Raw genomic sequence first — 16713 nt, forward strand, 5'->3', positions numbered from 1 at the left:
CTTCAGTCAGAGAATTTCACCTGAATAGTAAGCATATATATTTACCTGGTTCAAAAAGACCTAGTGGCCAATTGCACCGTGTTTTCACTCTTGGCTGGCAGCAGACTGGACTGTGAAATGTAAATCAGAATACCTTTCACCTGCAAAATGACTAACATAAATGCCAATACAGATTTTCTCAGGCCCTGGGGGAGTCTGCAGAGGCCCTCTGGCCACCTGGCCACTCTGAAACAGGTCAATTGCAAATGGAAAACTCCAACCTTGCTTGAGAAAGGAGCCTGGGAAATGGGAAAGCTGCCATTTCCAGATGAAGCCGGTTTTTTTTTCTGCTGGGCTGTTGGGTCTACGAACAGCATTTCGTGGTTCCTATGAAATCTAAATATCGGATATTACTGCAGGCCAAAAGAAGACGAGCTACGTGCCCTTGTCAGATACAGAAAACCCGGGGAAGGTTTAGAGATAAGGGTGGGACCCAAAGGGCACCCCGAAACGGGGAGATTTTAGGGTGCCCCACTCCAGCAGGATTACCTCCAACACCCACTTATCTGAGATGGAATTAGACCAAATGTCAGGAGGAAAGAATGGACCGGCTTACCCCTTCGTGTATGGGGAAGAGCTAGTCTTAGTATTTTGCTGACATTTTAAGTATAAAAGGGTCTTATTGTAAACTCCAGACCCCCAGAAGGGCTGCTTCTAGTGAACTCTGAAAGGAGAGATTAGTTGAGGGAGCCTCAGCATCGGATTCCACCCTTCAATCACGTTAGACACAGAGCTTTAGCCACTTTCTTGCTTAAAGTCATGCATGTGGTCAAAAGTTTAATTATATCACCGGCTGCATCAGCAAGCATATTGTCTGCCATCCACAGGAGGGATGAAACCTTTCTGGAGCACTGGGGTTCAGACATCGCCGTGGACAGCTTCCTGGAATCTTGGGTTATGCCTGACACTTGGTATTTTTTCCCTTAACTGATCAAAGAACATCGCCTGGATTCTGATCAGATTATACAAGGTTTTTCTCAAATTTTAAAACTTCCGAGAGGGTGTAAGGACCTCACCAAAATGGCTGAGTTTTTAATGGATTGGGGTCTAAACATAATCATGTTGGCACCTCTGACATAACCCGCTGGTTCTTTGCCAGCCACTCATTTATTATTCAATCAATAAGAATTTATTAAATGCTGAGGTGTTGAGACGATGCAAGTAGGGCTTTCCTGGAGAAGTTTGTGATCCAAGCCAGCCCAGCACCAAGTCATTAAACTAGTAATGAGTCAATCAAACTGGTTAGGCGTGTGGCCTGGGCCCAAATCCATGAAGTCTGAAGTAACCCATGAGTTTCGTTCTGAAAGTCGAGAAATGCCGGCTGTAGTCAGTTGTGGATTTGAGGAGTACGAGGCAAGGAGAAGCTGTCCTGAAAACCAGCTTCCAACCCGGAGAGGACTGGGGTAGGGGGACCACATGGGGCCAAAACCAGCTGCCAGTTCTAATCGGCAGAGAAAACAACAGTAAGAAACTCTTCTAGGCCTTACTACAAATAGCTTTTGATATGAAGAGGAGTGCTTTAAAGTTGTAAGATATGTCAAATATGTAAGAAAACATAAATGATAAACAGTGTAAACTAATCAGTCAAGAGTCATCCTCTGTGAGTACCCATTGTTGAGAATATCTGTCCAGCTAATACCAATGATGACAGATTCCTGTTCTCCCCAAAAATACACCCTCACACCCATAAATGCCTGCTGAGCAGAATTTGTTATTTCAGTGACAGGCCATAACAGGAACATGATTCACAAAAGGAAAAAAACAGGGCTCTGAAGCTGATGGTCAGCCTGTGATGACACAGGTTGACTTCTATAACTGGGCACTGTACGCCCAATGCCTAGGGCCTACACAGTGTTCACATTTATTATAGTAAAAGAAAACAGTAATAAAACCCACCCTTAATTATATCTGCTTTTATACCAGCACAGTGTTAGGATAGAACTTTCAATATTTTTCTTAAGGAGGAAAGAGTCAATGAAGACAAAAATGCCAGGGGTTACGCAAATCACTGTGGCTCTGATCAAAACCTCCTGGATTTCTGTGGGCCTCCCAGACATCATGAACTCAACATAACCTCTCTCTCCTTCCCAGCATCTCTAGGAGTATTAATATGTCTCCGTCTTATATATGTAGATATTATAGGGCACAGAACTTAAGGAATCTTGATACAGAAAAGAGATCAGGAATTTAGGTGGCAATCACATCTCAGTGGGAATTCTGGTTTCTCCATTAACCAGCTATGTGATACTGAACAAGGTACAGCTCTCTCCAGGGCTAAGAGAGCTAGTTAAGATGTACACAAAGAGCCAGGCACAGAATAAGTAATAAACAGTGGCTATTAGTTTAATCATTATTATTGCCCAAGGTTAAACAGCTAATGGCTAAACCCAAATTCCAACCCAGGTCTGCAGCTGAAGGCTTTCCTTTTTGCAACCACGTTCCTCTTTAGATCTGTACAACAGACAAGAAGTTCCAAGAATTCTGGAGCTGCATGATTCAGTCCTTAAAAGAAAAAAAGAGGCCATCCTTCAATAAAATCAATCTATGCAAAATAGAAAAAAAATTGTAAAGCCACAGTTAATAGTGCCATAGTCCTCTTTTTGCCTCTTACTACCAGGATCAGCAATGTGACCTGGTAATTTCAGCTCAGGAAAATGCAGGATGAGCTAATTGTTCACTAAAAATGCTTCCATCCACTAAATAGGCTGCACTCCTTGATTTACTTCCAGCAGAACTTTCACGGGCCCCACCTTTACACAACGAGCTATACTTCTGACCCGTGTCATTTGGCCATTTCACTATTAATCAATCTAACTCTCCGTGGTTGTTTACAATATTTTGATTATATGACAAAGAGGTAGGATGTTTAATCAACCTCAACTCAGAATATTTATAATACAAGTCTCTATCCATAAATCTCTTTAACAATTTACAGTCACCCATAGCATTTCCTGGACTTCCAAGGCTGACTTTGTATGCCTTCGATGAGAACTTTAACAATGATTCAGCCCCTCTGAAAGTACATCAGAGGATCACAGAATCACACTTCTGAAGGTACTTGACAAGTCTATATAGCTATACAAATTACAATTTAAAGAGCTCTTTTCAGCTCCTGACTGCCATTGCAATTGAAGACACTTAATTCTAAAAGTTAAATCTCTGACAAGACCTCAAGAACAATGTGGGGGATATTCCATTTAGAGACAATTCTAATAATATGCCAAATTCTGCATTTGAATTTAAAAATCAAGGACATCTGCATGAGAACAGACTCTATACCTTAATAAACTCATTTTCTTCTCTACTTATTTTCCCCTTGCAGGGATCTTCCTCTCTTCAGGATTATCTGAAATGATGATAAATTGGGGTGAACAACTGCAAAGCAAAAGGATACACAATTCCCACACTACTTCACAGGAAAAAAAAACAAAATGAGAGGGAGACAGAGAAAAAACAACCACCAAATGCAAGCCCGCGCACACACTGTGTTGTACCACTCCATTAGCTGTGTTCACACAAGAGCTTGGCTGTTTTGGGCAATTTGTTGTCTTTCAAACACTAGGAATCTCTGATCCTAAAATCAGCATGTTTAAAAAAAAAAAAAATGAGCTTAGGGAATTTCCTGATCTCAGCACTGAGCCAGTATATTGAGAATAATTTTTACTATAAATTTGTGCTTTGAGGTGAAACTGGAAAATGACTTGGAATGAGAAGTTTTTAAGATGTGTGTGTGTACAAAGCATAACAGCAAATGTAGCAAGATCTAGTTAAAGTTGAGCAATGCAGGCTGTGGACAACATCAGCCACCCCACACCCATGGAACTCAGATCCAACTCAGTTCTCCCCACAGCATTCTCCTCAGCCAAAATTCCATTAATCGTTTCCAGTAACATACTATTTTTCACCTTGGAACACACTAATACAGGGTAAACGGCTTCATCCACAGTCCTGAAAGGGGCTTTAGAAACAATTTCGTCTACCTCATTCCCCACTTGCTAAAGTTTCATTCCCCCTGTGATGGGATCCTGAGAGATTATTCATTATCATGGTCCTTTACTCCTGAGATGTAAGAAGGAATAACAAAGAGCAAAGAGACCCACTGTGTCTTTAGGGACGGTAACAGCCAGAAACAGTAGAAAATTCCACTAGTGGAGAGCACATCAAATATCTGATTAAGCTGCAGGCCAGAATTATACTTCAGTTCCGATGAAAAGTGTTTAAAATCAGTTTCAGAGTCGTCTGCACTGGTGACCCGGGGCTGCTGGAGCCTGCATGGCCAGGTCCAAGGCTGAGATTGAATTTCCCCAGACAGTTCGCTACTGCAGACAATAACAGTTGCCACATTCAAGTTTCATATGTTATAACACCCTGTGGTTTAGACTCAAGTTCCACTTGTGCAGCTGCCTGCCTCCGTGTGTAAATGGGAACAGAAAGTAGAGTTGAGGTCTCCAGTGCAGGGAAAACAGATCCTTTTATGTCTTAAGAGACAAACATGTCCCACGACCTCCTGAGAACCAAGACTCCTGTATCACGTTAGGCAGCCAAAACATCTTCTACGCAGTATTTAGAAAGGGTGAGTTAGCGGCCTGTGTGGGTACTCCTCAGATCACCTCCGCTGAGGTCAGTGCAAACAGAAGGGAATCAGAGACAGCAAGCACCTCAGCCCCACCCCATCAAAGAAAAGGAGAGCAAGAGCTGCTCTCTGCATGGACCTGGACAAACCCCAGCGCCCAAGTCTCATTCTAAGTAGACTGTTTAAGTTAACAAGTGGAAGATGAGTGCGTAAAAGATAGATTGAAGACCTGTACAAAACAGTTGCTCTAATAGAATGATTCATTTACAAGTCTGTTACCACTATTTAATGACATGCTTTTGATATGCTAACATACTCACCTCACCTAGTACCCAGCCTGGCATATAGCAGTTATTCAATAAATGTTGGTAGACTGAACAGACATTTTAAAACTACTTGTATTATAAATCCTTCAACATATCCACATAAGAGTGAAGTTCATTTGAGACTGAGATTATGTCTGGTTCACTTGAGCGTATATAAACAGTATCACAAATAATAAATGACTTAATAAGTGCTTGGAGACAGACTAGGCCCTTCTAAAGACTCTACTTCTCAGAGTATAATATTTGGGAACATCATCATTGTCCAGATGATATTCCTTGCAGCTCACTTTTAAATATTTTTTTTAAATTCCCATCCCATCCAAAATAATGAATGACTTAGAATGAAACCAAGCATACTTTCTAAAGAATTTATGATGATCTTGTACAGAAAAGTAAAAGTAAAAACAAATGTGCTCATGCTCTCTCCTTCTGTTCCTCTTCTACTCTCTGGCCAGATCGATGTCAATAAATTCCACATTCCATCTCAAACAACAGATGAATAGAAGATTAGCTTTTCAAGGAAACAGCTGTAAATAACTATAATCTAGTTGGTAGGATTCCCTTATGGCTCAAAAGGTTATAACAACAGGAGCCCTAAGTCTCCCGGATCAGAAACTTTAATTCCCTCCTATAGGGAAACAACGGGACATCTTCTAAAGTTCAAAAACAAGGTCACATGTATAACATTTATATATATATATGAACTAGTAATAGAGAACTAGGATAAAGAATCTTAATCCTATCAAATTGAGGTAAGCAAAGATCCAAAGTTCTCATAACCAAATATTCCCTGAGGAAAAAGTGAGAAGGTAGCTTAATATGAATTAGCAGCCTTTGTCCTCAGAGTGGCCCTCCCCCTCCTCCTGAACCATAGCAGCCCAGAGAAGGTCCAAATAAATTGGTTACATTTAGAACAACTAAAAATGAAGCAGGGCTCATTTGTTTGGCCAAAAAATCTGGTTCAGACTGACGTACCTAAAAAAGGAAAATATAAAAATATCAGGGGTTACTGGCACAATAATAATTTGGCTATAAAAATATTAATTATGCACTACCATGTACCAGCCATTGGCAGGACAATGAGAATATCAGGTGTATAATTTCCTCACTCTTGAGAGTCCTTTGGACTGGAAGGAGATCCAACCAGTCCATCCTAAAGGAGATCAGTCCTGGGTGTTCATTGGAAGGACTGATGCTGAAGCTGAAACTCCAATACTTTGGCCACCTCATGGGAAGAGTTGACTCATTGGAAAAGACCCTGATGCTGAGAGGGATTGGGGGCAGGAGGAGAAGGGGACCACAGAGGATGAGATGGTTGGATGGCATCACCGACTCGATGGACATGAGTTTGGGTAAATTCCGGGAGTTGGTGATGGACACGGAGGCCTGGCGTGCTGCGGTTCACGGGGTTGTAAAGAGTTGGACACGACTGAGTGACTGAACTGAACTCAATTTCCTCACTCAGGAAATGTGTACTTGCTTCTTCAGACACCTTTCCAGTGAATGAGAGTGTCGCTGGAAGAGCCTGTTGCTTGATAAGAACAAAGAGGGCCCTCTAGGATCGGACTCACCCCTTAAGCACCTGCTCTCTGAAGGAAGGGTGGCTCAGCGGTATAGAATCCACCTGCAATTCAGGAGACCCGGGTTCAATCCCTGGGTCGGAAAGATCACCTGGAGGAGGAAATGGCAACCCATTCCAGTATTCCCGCCTGCAAAATTCCATGCACAGAGGAGCCTGGTGGGCTACAGTCCATGGGGTCGTAAAGAGTCAGACACGACTGGGCAATAGAGCACACAGTCTGAAGGCCAGCATGGGTCGTGCCATGGCTGGGGAGCCAAGGCAGGTGGGTACAAGGGGGAAGGGGTCCCTATAACAGGATGTCAGCATTGCCCTGGAAAGCCAGTCTGCATCTTCAAATACGGACATGCTGATGTGCTATTTCCAATGAGTACTTTATTTGGAAGAAGACAGCTCTTATCCAATTACAACAGAAGATGCCTTTTATTTGATAAATTGAGTATTTTCATCCCTTTAACCACCAACTCTGGGAGACACCCACAGCAAACCAGATATGACGGACGCAGGTCAAATACAGGTAGATTATCTGGTGACCTGTACGCTTCACCTACACAGAGCAGAGATGAAGACCCTCTTCCTAGTCACAGGTCCAGAAGAGGATCCATTGTGGATCCCCTCGGTGCCTATGGGGAACTGCTCATCCCTAGAGAAAGACCACATGCAAATACTCCCCAAGGTTCCAATTAGCTCCCGGGGAATAATAAGGAGACCCAGGCTGCTCTGGGAATACCAGGATGTTCTCCACAGAATCAATCAGAACCCCCTTAGGAAGGTCTACAAAACAGAACTCTGTTCTTTAGAGACCAATGAAGTGGGCAGAAAGTCAACAAAACAGCTTGAGTTATCCTCTGAAACAACCTTGAACTTTCAAGGTGACCAGAATTCAGTAGTCACCAGATTCACCTAAACTAATAGCCTCTAAACACCAAGGAGTTGGGCTCACCAACGTTTAACTTCTTCATCGGTATCTTTCCAGCAAAACTGGCTGCCCAGAATTCAATCCTTTTAGAAAAAGAAGCACAGTCAAGGCACAGGCCAGGTGGCTGGCTGCAGGATCTTCCCCGAGACTGATATATTTCCTAAGTTTATTATTTAAGCTTTAGTAACCTTTAAATGCAGTAAATGAACATTTTTATATCAGATATTTGAGTCTTTCATCACCTTATGGATATTGTCAGTCTCTTAGTACAAAACTCAACCATTAAGACAGTCAGTGGGAGCAGTTAATGTCTGATTGGTTTAACTTCCCAGCTGACAGCATTTACTAATAGTTACTGCTGATGAGCAACTTGCTCTCCATTTTCATAGTTGCTCTTGCTATGGTATCTTGTGTGAAGTTCCTCATAGGCCGTAAGTACTCGATACATCTTTGTGGAATAAATAAATGAACTGAGTTGCCGTAGGATACTCTGAGGGTCCACATGAATAGTGTAAGAAGGGGTCTAATGCCCTGTGGGTACTCAGCTATCCTGAGGCATGAGCAGAAGCGGTGGTCAGAGCAATCATCATAGTGGTACATCTTCTGGTTATTCTACTGCAGGGAAAAAGGCCGATTGGACGGGAGAGGATCCCCTGGTCAGGAGGAAAAGTCATCCTCCAGTGGATGTGGGCAAAACAGACCAACGAGTTGGGCAGGGTACGATTTGAAGAACAGCTTCATGCAACATGAAATATGGACTCCCTGGTGGCTCAGACCGTAAAGAGTCTGCTTGCAATTCGGGAGACCCTGGTTCGACTCCTGGGTCAGAAAGAGCCCCTGGAGAAGGAAATGGCAACCCACTCCAGTACTCTCGTCTGGAGAATCCCATGGATGAAGGAGCCTGGCAGGCCATGGTCCATGGGGTTGCAAAAAGTCGGACACTGAGTAACTTCACTTTCTTCCTTTCTTTTCTTTCATGCAGTATCCATGGTAATAGGCAGTGAGTTCATTTTTCCCCCCCTGCTTCTCATTTATAATAAGAACAACTGAATGGAAATTCTAAGTTAACATCTGTAAAATACAAAAGCCAAGGACGCGCTCACCAGCACCCAAGTCACTAGTCCATTCTTATCATATCACATAGCAGGCAAAATGGGGTACCTCCATTTCTTGTCATTTCTAGCAGCAAACACTTCAAAGCAAGGAGGGAAGCAGGTGTGGGATCTGGACAGATAAATGAGTCCGAAAGAGAGAATGGTGACTCAGTCACCAAGTTAGGGTTCTGATAAATTCTAAATAACATTAGGCTATATGTATAGACAGGAAAATCTGTGAATAGCATCCTTTTGTACCGTAAAATTGCAAATAAGGAAACAGAATTTTTATAATGAACTAGGGATGAATCAAACAATGGGACACCAGATCAGATATTACATCTACTACCCAAGACAAGTGAAGTAACAAAGTACAAAAAAAAGTAGGGAGAAGATTTTATTGAGTTAGTCAATCCTTAAAATTAAATCCTCAAATATGGAAAAGATAATTCTCTTTCCATGCGAGACGTTGAAACAGTGCCACAGCAGAAATTATCCCTAAATGTTTCAGAACTGTGGTTAGAAGTTAAGTTACATAAGAACATCTGGATGGTGATAAATTAGTGGAAGATATTATATGGTATAAAATGAAATTACATTTTGGGGACAGTTTAGTTCACTGGTATGTTTAATGCTTTGGATAGCACGGTAAGTAAAACTGCTGAAATGAAGACTACTATCTAAAGCAGACCACTCAAAGGGAAAAATCAAACTGACACCAAAACCCCCATCAAACTAATGCTGGAGCGGGTGTAGGTTTTCAAATGTGACTTCTCATACCACCGAACTGAAAAACATTATGTTTACAACATTTTCCTTTGTTTCTGGATTCTTTCATTGACTAACGGGATTGCTCAAATTCAGGTATTTTTGTTTTTATTCAATCATGCTCAATTAAGAATCAAGCCTGCCTAAATAAAACGCACTACATAAAGATCTGCAATTACAAAAATAATTGCTCACAGTGATGGTTTTTAAAGGCAGTTCATACCTAGAAATCAGGAAAAGTAAGCTAGCCTTTCCTACATGGAATAAAACGAAAGACAGTAAACAAATACATCTCCACCCCCAATTAGGGTTATTGAGTAGACAACTGAAAGAGCAGACCTCATAAACCCATCTTTAGAAAGAACAGCTAAAAGCAGGAGATTGAGGAAAGACTTAGGACCATGAATAAACAGAACTAAAAGTGTAGGACACACAGCTCCACCCACGCGTCCAGACTCAGGAGAAGGTACCTTGGTGCTACTGTATTTTAGTTATCCCTGGGGTATTTTTACTTGATGACTTTTTTTTACTACCTCTCTCCCCAAAATAATTATTATCCATTAACATATACATTTTAAGTGCAGGGAATGGTTTAAATGTGGTTTTCAGTTTTATGATAAAGTCAATGGGAAAATTGCTCCAATGGCCTAGTATTTCTAGAATTGCACCCATCTTAAAGGGCTTCCCTGGTAGCTCAGGGAAGAATCTGCCTGCAAAGCGGGAGACCTGGGTTTGATTCCTGGGTTGGTAAGATCCCCTGGAGAAGGGATAGGCTACCCACTCCAGTGTTCTTGCCTGGAGGATCCCATGGACAGAGGAGCCTGGTGGACCACTGTCCATGGGGTCGCCAGAATCGGACACAACTTAGAGACTAAACCACCCCCACCACCACCCATCTTAAAGGAACAGCCTCCTCTATAAAGCAAAGCCTCAGTTCAGAAGGGAAACCAGGAGCACTCCTTCAAACATTAGTTATTTTAAGTAAAGAATTCAGGTTAAAAACTAGAGACAACTTGGTCTCCAGAGGTTTTTTAGCTTTTAAGTATATCAATGCATTACCAAAGAACACCACAGAGTCTCTATTCTTGGAGTAAAGAAATGCTTTTCAGATATGTCTAGGTGTCATCTTACATGGATATAGAGGAACCAGCCAGAGTCTTTCTTATGGAATCTCCCCAGACCTGTATGTCAATGTAGGCTGAATGGATACACCAAATCTCTTAGAGATTCCATTTATTTTCACCTGTATCTTAGCAAAATGTAGAGGGCAAGGGAAAATAAGGGGATGTAGGGTTAGAATTCTAAGTAAATCCTAATGGCAGTCAAGAGCCACTTAAATAAGTAATATGTATGAAACAGAAAAATGCTTGATTCACAGACTTAACCAAATGAGGAATTTTTCTTCTCTGCCTGTCCCCATCTTCTCTTCCTTTTGATGGAAAATTAGGGAAGTAGTGAAAGTGGAAGCCTCTTGGCCTCCAAAGAAACCTGCAAGTTATTTCAGGACTCTCCGAAGACTTCTTGACCTACTTGTATGCTAGGGAAAAAAGGATGGGCAGGAAAAGTGGCAGAAATAATGTGTCGGGTTTTTAGAGGTACGGAAATCAGGCATTTACACGTGAAACTCTACGTGTAACTGTGATTATGCTCTGTGCCGCTAAGACAATGTCATCACTTCTCTTTGTCACCTTCAATTTTAAGATACGACGAAGGCTCCTCTCCTCTGTGGTAGCCACTCCTTAAAAAGCAGGAAAACAGTCCAGGCAGCAGAGAGGCTAAGAGACCTGCACAGCCTCCGTGTGCTACACCAACAATCGCAGCACCAGGATGCTCGGCGTCAGGCTGCAAACCAACTTGCACAAGAGAAAAAGTGATGGAAGCCAGACAAACTGGGGGGGCCACATGACTCGCCACGTGCAAGGAGGAAACTACAACCTCGCAGTGACCTTCTTTGGCTCTAGCAAAAACTCCTTTAAAAATATGAGTTGGCAAGAAGTTAGACAAGCCAAACCCCAGTTTGGGAAGACTATTCACATTCTCCTTGCTGCTTACGTGGTCGGAATGAGTCTTCAAAACAACCAGATTTTATTTTTATTAAAAACCAACAAGACAACAGCAGCAGCCACTAGGCCTCTTGGCACGTGGCTGCACGGTTAGAACACAGAAACTGGGGGGCCCATTCTGGTCCCCCCCCACTGTATCCTCACTCCCTGGGAGAGGATGTGCTGAGATTTTCCTTTTCTTCAAGTGATGTTCGTTGCCTGTTTATCTCTGCACTGCCACTAATCTGCCTTGAAATTGGCTGATTCCACCCAAGCCAAGGGAAGCGAGCTTCATCAGGCCATCCTTGTTCATAGACCAGTTTATGCTCTATAGCCGAGAGATTATTAAAAACTATATATGACATGCATACACTTTAAAATGACTCAACTTGGGGACGATAACTGTGTCGTATCTGCATTTCATTGCTTGTGTTGTAGGAAGGGGCAAGCTAGCATTACAAACCTGAATGAAAATTTTTCCTAAATATATTATCTCCATAAGAAACATTTAGCACCTGTTAGTGCCCAGGAGACAAAGGCTAAGAGGAAAAGAAATGTGCTCAATAGAATGTAGAGAGGGATGGGGAGAGAGAGAGGAAAAAGCCTCATTTAAATGATCAAGCTGAGCATTAACCACAAGGAGAGAAAAACAAATGTTCTATGTTTTGCACAAACATCAATTACGTCTAGTAATTTAGCTGATTCCTCTCACTGAACAGGTGCTCTGGCTGCAGTGCATAGTGAAGAGCGTGCACACCACTCCAGCTCCTATGCAAGGTACCAAAGGTCCTCCGCTCGCTCGAAAAAAGACTTCCAACATTCCAGCGCTGTTGACAGTCTTCCCCAAACCCCCACCAGGCATGTGGCATCATGAGAGTGAAACTTAGTCTGGGGACAGCCAACAGATTGGCCACTTCAAGAGGCTGCAAATTTGGGGCAAAGAGAATAAACTCAAAGAGAAATTATGCAGATGGTCATGGATGTAGGTAGGCACGTGAAGCCAACTGAATTATGCCCGACAAGGAGGAGCAGGACGAATGAATTAAGTCTACAGAGAGCCACAAACTAAATATAAGCAACAGATTTAACTTTCTCATAGACTAAGTCCCACACGGCTTAAAGGACCAGAATCAATCCTTTGAGTTTAATTCCCAGATCTCCTTTTATTCAGATTGCAAAAAGCAAAGTGACTGGAATACCTAAAATAAGGAAGGAGGGAAAAGATATAATCAAGGGCTCTGCTAATATCCAATTGAGTTAAGGAGGCGCCAAAGAATGAAAACTAATTATAAACATAGACACACACACACAGACATCAGTAAAGAGAATGAGTGCTCTTTTCCATAGTAAATATTTAAAAACTGTGGAATGAAGCTGAACTTGATGAGGTTTCCTCTGCAAAGAAGTTTATCTCCCAAATGGGACTTGAAAAGGAGGTAATTTGCCTCTTCGTTATTTTGTCACCATTGTTTGTTTTGTTATTTTTTTTAAAGTCCAGAAGACATCCTGTTTTAACCCTTTTTGTTTACTTTCTCCCCTGGTTACTGACGTTGATCCCTGAAGAGGAGACGGGTCTCTGTGGAAGCAATCATCTCAGGCACTGAAGCGTCTGTTTGCTTGAGTGTTCCCCCTTGCTAAGGCAACTTCAATGACTTGGGTTGGTCTCTCTGCTTACACTTCCAATTTCCTACATTTACCCCCCTACAAACCTTGCAAGGAAAAGAATTCCTCCATGCTCCTGCCTTCTCTTGACAATGGATTGCTACATGACCTTGTCTTATGTAAATATATGGCCGCATTTATGCAGGACTGGAGAACACAGCGACCCATCTTCCACGCCCTGGCTCCATGAGCGCCCCTGCATACAGCCTGTTACCCACCTCACGCTCCAGCGGGGGAAGAGGCAGCCTCAGAGGTGGCCCCAAAACGCAGGAATGCGTGCTAACTTTGGCCCTTATTAGAGATAGCCATCTTGGATAGACAAACCAGGCTTCTTTACCTTGGTGGTTTCCTGACCTGTACACCAAGAATGCTGGCTACCAAAGCGATTAAGAGGATGAATGTAAATGACTAAGGAAGACAGTCCAGAGTTCGACAAAAATTGCTAAAGAAACAGGCGTAACTCAGGTCTCCTTCGGTGGTAGTTCCTTCCTATATTCTAACCTCTACCCTCCAAACCACAATCCTAGGAGGAATAACATTCTTGAAATACTTCCAAACGAGTTCCATCCAGAGGGAGCAGAATTTATAGCTCTGTGTCAAATGTCAGTGATCTGGGATCTCCAGTCACCGGCATGAATTTATCTTAAAAGTAAATGGCATGCATCACGCATAAGGCAAGATTCTCACATGCTCCAGAGCCATAAGCCCAGACCAAGCTCACTGCAACCACAACTGCTTTCAGAAATTGTGCTGAGAAATAATGTGACCAGAACTCATTTAGACAGTCACTCAGATAGTTTATGTGCCCATATTTATGAGCATTTTTCACACCAATAATCATAGATGCTTGTAACCGGTTTGGGTCTTCATGTAAAAATTTTAACAGTTGTGTGGGTGGGTCAAGAGGGGAGTATATGTGTGAAATGAATCTATCATTGTACATATTTTATTACCATCTGCTGTTTCAATGATTTTTAATTACTTAACATGCAATTCTCAGTGCTGAGAATATATTTAAAAGTAGGCTACCCCACTCAAGTACTTTCCACATATTTGGGGCTGGGTAGGGAGCAGGGAACAGAGCCACAAAACACCAGAGGTCACAAAAATTCTCAGCCTGCATACCAGCTTTACTTGGCCAGCACAGAATATTTTTTTTTTTTTAATAAGACTTAAAGTCAGTGTTGAATTGACCTAAAAATCGAGATTATTAGTTTGTCATAAAAATATGTTAACATCTGGCAACACCATCATATTAATATTCACGTCCAGCCACAGAGCTAAAGCAGAGCCTGTGCTCTCCGGATGACCAGTCACACTTCTTTCCCCAGCACACCATCTTCCTCACTAACTTGTATAACCCTCTTGGCCTCTATTGGCAACTGAGTTTTCAGACACCTGGTGGAGCTCAAAGAGCTTAACACCTGCAAAGATCTCCTGAATGCATCAATGAAGGATCAAACTTTACCAAAAAGCCAGAGTAGACAGACAAGCCCGACATATATCCCAGCCTATTTCTCAAAGCAGTTACTTTCACTACTGTTAATGTCAAAGAGTAAATGCTGGCTTCCAACATTTAAAAAATCATTCGCGTAGAGAGACCTTCAATTATACAAACGTTCGATCTTCACCACTAAGTCACAGTACACATTCGGTACACAAGTCTGACCAAGAAGTCAATCAATGAATGTAAACCCAGCCCTTGTTTTTGAACAAAGCTAAGCCAAATAATACATGGTTATTTGTAACACAGATTTTAAAGACTCTGTGAATTCTCTCATTTCTTTTTTTAAAGCTGGAAAATCTGACCACACACAAAGAATTATTTAAAATGGACCTTGAGTACAGGAAATGAGGCAAACCAACGATATGACTTCTTTTAGATGGCCTTAAACTCTAAACTCCTTGGAGGTCAGGGGACCCCCACTCAGAATACGCCTACCAAAAAGCTGTAGAGACAGAGCCCCTGTAGAAGGGAAGGACCTCAGAGAGGAGACAAGGCCTTCTCAGTGCAGACGCATCAGCATAGGCCAGCAGTAGGTGCTGAGAAGCAGTCTACAGCTAGGGAGGTGACGTGACATCTCTGGCTGTGATGAAACCATCACGCTTTCTAATGCCTCCACCAAAACAAGCCGGGGAGCCCTCCGCCGTTTTTTTCTGTGAATGAGTTCAGCCTATAAGCCACAGTGCAGACGGGAATAAACAGAGCTTCTTTGACTCATTTTTCTGAGTAGCCACAAGAAAAAGAATCAATGAAGCAAAATCCATCAAATTTAACATTTCAGGAAACCAGCAGTGAAAAACAATACAAGGGAAGTGAGAAACTGACCCCCAGAAGACACAGCACGTGACCTCTGTTCACGCCCCTTACTAGCAGTTTCAGTGCAAATTCCTTGCTGTCCAAGGATGTACATTGGCACCAGGTTTGAAAGAGCTCTGAGAGCGGCTGAGGGACCCTGACTGGGGCAAGAGACTCATCAGATACTGCCCGCTGTCAATCATCCATCCAGGACTGTCAAAGCAGGGCCAGACTGTTCTAGAAGTCTGTGCCTCTTCCTAGCAGAGAACCGGACTCCAGCATTGAGCCGTTCGGTGGCTGTGCCTCAGGAGAACACATCTGTTCCCTCTGGAAGCAGAGATTCCCAGCCAGTTTCTAGCCTGCTCGAGAAGGGGTCGAGAAGGCTGAGACTTCAGCGGGAAAACTGCTCAGCTTCTGGCTCAAAACCCCCCTTACCCTGCAGTTCTGAGGCGCACCCACTTAGTGAGACAGCTGGTCAACCTTTGCGGCCCAGGCGCTCCTGTTCGGGCTGCACATTAGAATCCCCTGGAGAGACAGTAAACCCACCACCACCCCGGCCTCACCTGACGCCAGTCACATCGGACTCTCCAACGGTGGGGTCCCAGCACGCCCCCCCCCAGCCCCAAGGGGATTCTAAACCCGCAGCCGGTGTTGAGAACCACAGATCTAGGAGACGTAAATGGGAAAAAAAACAGAACCAGGAAGACGATGCTGAGTGAAAGGCAGGCTGCTGCTGGAAAAGGATCCCCTCCTCATCAAGTAATTACAAACTTACCCTAGGTCTCCCAGGACAGCTCACAGCTAATCCTTCTCCAGACCCAGCCAGCACCCTCTTTCCACCTGAATATCCTTTAGTTATTTATAATCCAGTGGTGTTATTGTTAAGTCACTAAACTAGAATTATATTTTGCCTAGTAGAGAGCCCTTGTTTCTTAAAAAAAAAAAAAATATTTGTTTTAGTAAAAAAGCATCAGGCAGAACAAGGTACGTGCTTGTGCTCTCGCTGCTTTTCATTCCTGGCCCTTGGAAAAATTAAACTTGAACGGGAAAAGGGCGTCTTGTTTCAAATCATGCTGGCAGCCTGGGTGTATCTGCCTTGTTGCTACCACCTGCTTCACCTGTGCTCAAAATGGTGAGAGTGTCCAAGATCCTGAGGCTCTTTTCATCAAAGACCAACTGGGAAGGTCAGGTGGATTGTTAAAGATGATGCCTACTGACACTTATTTGTCATTACCTTCTAAACCATGAGACTGGATGAGTCAGCAGCGCCACCCCAGGCTGACAATGAGGGGTGGGCCTGAAAAAGCAGGGGACCCAGAAAGGCAAGGGAAGCGGGAAGGTGGGTGGGGGCAGGAGGGGAGAAGGGGAGAGGAGCAGAAAGGAAAAAATGAGCTCGGTGACTGCAGGGTGTG

The 16713-nt window shown here is 43.0% G+C and overlaps 1 protein-coding gene and 1 long non-coding RNA gene across 3 annotated transcripts in view; both read right to left on the minus strand.

Annotated features, from left to right (window-relative positions):
- EFNA5 (ephrin A5) overlaps nt 1–16713 on the minus strand; it is a 290642-nt gene that overhangs the window by 203162 nt on the left and 70767 nt on the right. The window lies entirely within an intron of this gene.
- On the minus strand, nt 1074–15143 carry LOC133061510 (uncharacterized). The gene is made up of 3 exons (XR_009694006.1): nt 14945–15143; nt 3319–3385; nt 1074–2541 (listed from the first exon to the last, which is right to left on the minus strand). It is a non-coding gene; the product is annotated as an uncharacterized LOC133061510 (long non-coding RNA).

The sequence above is a fragment of the Dama dama genome, chromosome 9 (genome assembly GCF_033118175.1).
Source record: "Dama dama isolate Ldn47 chromosome 9, ASM3311817v1, whole genome shotgun sequence".
Taxonomy (NCBI): domain Eukaryota; kingdom Metazoa; phylum Chordata; class Mammalia; order Artiodactyla; family Cervidae; genus Dama; species Dama dama.